We start from the raw sequence: 5616 nt of genomic DNA, 5'->3' as shown, positions 1-5616 counted from the left end.
AAAAAATACTTATATAACTTCCTAAATGGTACAAGACTGCTATTTCGCTTTGCAAACACACGAGGTAAGTTCTAGACATCAACTTACATGCATAGAATATCAACACAAACCTCACTCACACTAGCACATAGCTCACTTAGGATCGGATCTATCCCGACTCTTTAGTCAAAACAGTTAAGCAACGTCACAATCAAATAATTTAAGGTACTTATCCATGAGTCCAAAACTAAGCCTAGGCGTCACAATTAAGGCACTCACCACTCTCAACTCTCAAGGCATATGCAGTCAAGGAAAATTGCTTCAAATTAGTGCTATGATTCAAGATTCTATATTCTTAAAAAAAACTAACTACACCAGTTCAAGTAAAACTCTTGAAAAAGAACCGTGGCACAAAGAAAACCAAGGAAGAATTATTACACTACCAAGGAAAGTAAAATGAAATAAAATAAAAATAAAAGACATATTTTTGGATTTTTAAATTTTTAATTTTTTGTATTTTTCTCGTTCAACTTCAAATCCCTCAATAAGCCAGTCGACGAAATCCATCATTGGGAAGACTCGAAACTAAATAATTATGATTACTAACTATTACAGGCCGATAGAATTTCGAGTTTTAGTTACAAACCATATTGTCTAAGAAAGGAAGAAACAAATCAAACAAAGCTAATTCGCAAATAGAAACACAAATACAAATACAAGCAACTAGGAGCACCCCGCCCCACACTTAAGAAATTGCATTGTCCCCAATGCAAAATAGTAAAACAAGAGTGAAAAAGTGACACCCTGAGGCCCTTGGCCTAATCCTCATCAACACCCTCGAAGGTGCACGGGTACTCCTCATCATCGGAGGGAACAAAGTTCACGTCCTCATCCGGTGGCATTTGTTCTCCCTCTGCCAAGCCCAACCACTACTGAGTGACCGCGGATAAGGGGTGGTCCTTCTGCAGCTCTACTAATTCAGTCTTCCCCCGAGCAGTACGAAGGCGCATATCAACAAATAGCAGCTATAGTGTCTCCTCGACACGAAGCAATCTTTGATCCACATAAACAACAATAGCAAGGGGGTCTATCACAATTGTTACATCAAAAGCCCGAATAGAATATGGTACCTGAAGCGTCCGATCATAATGATATTACTCCTCCATGTAGTGCATCCGCAGAAGTTGAGTGATCATGCTTGGATAATAAAGGTGGCGGGCCCCAAATAGTCGTACTCGAGCCATATGCTCAAGCATAATCTTGCCAAGATCGAACTTTATCCGGGTCAAGATAGCATAAATGAGACACACCTTCACCCTTGAGACATCAGTGTCGCTCTGGGTAGGCATAATCTTTGTGTTAATCAACCGGAGAAGAACCCTGGCGGGGCACTGGAAATTGTTCTTCTTCATGTCTTTGTGCTACTCATTAGTTTCCCACATCCATGTGGCAAGAGAATCAGCACCACACAGCTGGCGTTTAATATCAGGATAGAGGGGCCCGACGCAGTAACCTCTGGAATAACTTATGAGAGTGCTCTGCGAATCCCATAATCTGATTTATCACCTATGAGGGAAAGGGGATCATTTTGCCGCTCACATGTACCTCATACACCACATCCAAACTGGCCTCAGGCTGCCAATTGGCATAGAACTCCTTTACCAAGTTCACGTTCATCGACTCATCGGGATGAAATAAACTATCAAAACCCAAGTATCTAATGTTGTTATATATCCCGGAGTACTTCCTGGCTAGCTTGCCGTCATTTATACCAACTTCCGGGTCGGGGCTCACCACAGGAACAAAGGTCCTGTACCAATTTTTAGCATAAGCTGGCACAACTCGAATGCCATACTTGCAGCCTGAGATCACATCCACATCTAGATCAATGCGCTCTATTTCCTCCTCCACTGGAGCAGGAGGTGGTACCTGCCTACCTCTTCTACGACTGCTAGAAGCAACCCCAAAAGAACCAGTATTAGCACGTTAGCTAGGTCGGCGAGACATTGTACCTGCACAAGACGAACAACCTTAGCCACAACATATAGAATAACAAGCAAGTCAACCGGGGATCCACCCCACATTTATGTCATAGGCATGTTCACAAGTACAATGTAAATCGGAGACTCAGACTACCCTATTGAAAGCACGTCACAAGTAATCAATAACCCACCCAACCACCAACATAACATTACAATAACATAACCATGAACTACACTAGGGTAAAATGCAAAATCAAGAAGCTACACTAGTAACTAAGAAAAGAAAAATAAGACGTTATACTAATTTCCTACTTACAAAATTAAGAAGTTACAATACAACACTACACAAGTACTTAGCATGAATTGGACATCCCAATTAGCAACTAGTAACACATTAGCATGGGGTGGTCAATCGATTAGCACTCGGGGCTAACACGTTAAAGTTTCACACATAAGAACATGACCGCCCACCCCACACTTATCGTCTAGCATCTAGTTCATTACTAAGTCACAAGAACTTCACAATTGGAGTCATAGGGGCATTGTTTCAAACATGTAATAAGCACTAGTGTCAATACATTATTTTCAACTCAACGTGGTCAAGAACCACCACACAAATATACCAATCAACCACCCAACAACAACCAAAGCATCACCACATTGTAACAATAGCACAAAGTACTCTAATATTCACACAACATTCATCAATTTTCGGCCATATAGGCACCCCCACCAAAATTCATCACAAAATAACTCCAATGCCACCAAGACATACCAAAAATCCTCCACAATTATAAGAACAATGAAAACCTCATAAGTTTAAGCATAATTTTCGGCCAAAATATGAATATTAACAAAAAATTAAAAAATTACCCAGGGTTAGATATATTAACTAAACTACCAACAATTAATACTAATAAGAGAAGAGATGAGAAAAGAGAACTTACCTTGAATGAGTAATGAAGATGGGTGGAAGTTGAAAGGATGGAGGATTCAAGGAAGAATGAGGGATTTGGAGTGAGAGAGAGAGAATAGTTAGAGATTAGTTAAAGTGAAAGAATGGGGAAAAGAAGGGAAGGAGTCGTGTGTTAGAGTAAACTAGGCGTCCATTTATTTTTCTAGTTTTTTCAAAAAAAAAAAATTAAAATTATGGCCGAAAAGGTTTGCACTACCGCATTGCAGGGTGCGACGCCCTACCTTGGGCGGTAGTGGGCTTTCTCAGAGAGCATTATTTTATTAGACATGGGATTATTCTTAGCGTGCAATGCCAAGCGGAGTTCCCTATGGTGTGCTAGTGTGTATTTCTCAGAGTTACGCCAAAATTTGCTTTTTAGCCCATAACTCTCTTATGTACTTATTTTATGTCCAATTCATGCTTATACCTATCCAAACAATCATCAAAACACCTAAACACTAATAATCCTAATTTACAGTTATCAAAACTATTCTACAGAAGCAAGAAAAAGGGTTAGAAGTAGTTTTGAGTTATAGTCGTCAGCTTGACTCCGTCACTTTTTTTAGGCTTATTTGATCATGATGCTAGAGAATTGATTGTCAGATCCTCCAACAAGGTACGGTTTCAACTTGTGCCCATTCACCTTAAAGCTTTCATTCCCTTCCTCATCCTGTATTTCAATGGCGCCATACAGTGAGACATGTTTCACCACATACGAACCTGTCTATCTTGACTTGAATTTTTCAGGGAACAACCTAAGTCTGTTATTGTATAACAGAACTTTGTCCCTAATAAGTAGGGATTTTAACCTATTATTTTCTCTCTTTTACTCGTGTTTTAGGCCAAAAATGCTTGAAGATATTCCCGAAAACTAATGAAATATGCTTGCTTGAATGAATTATTCAAAATGAGCCAAAGAAATCTAAATCATCTCACAAAGGAGTCAAAATTTGAACAAAAACCAAGGCTGGGCAAAGAGGTGTGAAGCACGGACCGCACAAATAATGTGCAGCCGTGAAAGCTATAACGCGATCGCGATCAAAATGATGCGGTCCGCAAGAGAGAGATTCAGAGAGTGTAATTTTGGACTATGTGATGAGCGCGGACCGCACCAGAAATATGCGGCCGTGAAAGTCCCTGCACGAACAAGATTAAAATTATGCAGACCGCAATTACTAAGATTCAGAGAGCTGACAACTTGAGCAAAAGTGAGAAGTGCGGACCGCACCAGAATTGTGTGGCCGCGAAAGTTCCTTATGTGGCCGCGATCGAAATTATGCGGTCCGCAAGATGAAGAATTAGAGAGTTGAATTTTCAAAGAACGCGGACCGCATCACTTTTATGCGGCCGCATAATCTGGAGTGCGGTCACTTTTAGAATTACGCTGTCCGCGAAATTTTAGCTCAACCCATATCCAAATGAGAAGAACATGGACTATATCAGAATTATGCGGCCGCGAAAGCAAGAGTACGGCCGCACTCAGAATTACGCGGCCGCACAACCTCCGCATGGGCATTTTTGTCAGATATTTTCAGCTTAGTATAAATAGAACTTTTTGTCATTTTTAGGGTATGTCAGGTTATGTTATGTTTTGTATGAGCACCTGTGACGACTAGTTTTACTGTTTTCGGAAATTTTTGTACTAGATTCACTTTTTAACATTAGATTTTCATTCCATAAATTAAGCTAGCGTTTGGCCATAGATTTCCAAATTTATTCTATCTGATTTGGGTGAAGTTTGGTTTGAAGATGAAAATGTGTTTAGACATCTGTTTTGGGTGAAGTTTGGTTTGGAAAAATATGAAACATGACTTATACCCACAAGTTCTAAGAACTATCATAAATATCCAACAGTACCATTATCAATAATATTCATTATATTATCGCAAACCATAGTCCTGAACATAAATAAATTTGATACAAAATTATCATTTTTATAATGAACTACATGATACACTATTAGATGATCGAGAAGAAGAAGCAACATCGTTACAAAATAATAAATGGTGTGCTCTTTTATAAAATACAAAAGTTCGGGGCAATTTTTAAAAAATATAATAGTGATATTTTGGCCCAAAACCAACTATTGAGCTGGTTTTGGGATTTGGGATTTGGCCAAAATGTAGGCAAAATCTACGGCCAAACATGTGTTTTCCAAATAAAATCCAAGTTTATTTTGGCAAACTCTGTGGCCAAACGGTCCTAATATTATGGATTTTATCTTCATTTCATCTTTAATTTCTGTTATTTCCATGAGTAACTAAACCCATAGCTAGGGTTGTGACCCAACTCTAGTGTGGGTATTTAATGGGTATTTGATTTCAGAGCCTGAATGTGAATGGATTAGTGATATTTAGCCTAGTTCTTGCTAGAACTCGAGAATTAATGATTGCAAACATTGATTCGTGCATTTATGACTTAGTCTCTACTTGAGAAAGAGAGAATAAGTCTAGGAAACCTAGGCTAACAAGGAATTGGGGTGAACTCAAGAAATTGATAGCCCCAATTAAAGGGTTAAACCTAGAGATAGTAATACCCAACTTGAGCTAATATCACTTGATTAGCATGAATACCCATTTATACTTGAGAAAGCCAAACTGGGCAAAATCACTCAAACTACCAAGAGGTATAAAGTGATTACCTGGGTGTGATAGCTATATTACAATCCTAACTAATCAAGCTTGCCCTAGATTTTACTAC

Source organism: Nicotiana tabacum, chromosome 17 (genome assembly GCF_000715075.1).
Source record: "Nicotiana tabacum cultivar K326 chromosome 17, ASM71507v2, whole genome shotgun sequence".
NCBI classification, from domain to species: domain Eukaryota; kingdom Viridiplantae; phylum Streptophyta; class Magnoliopsida; order Solanales; family Solanaceae; genus Nicotiana; species Nicotiana tabacum.
This window is presented reverse-complemented; position numbering follows the sequence as displayed.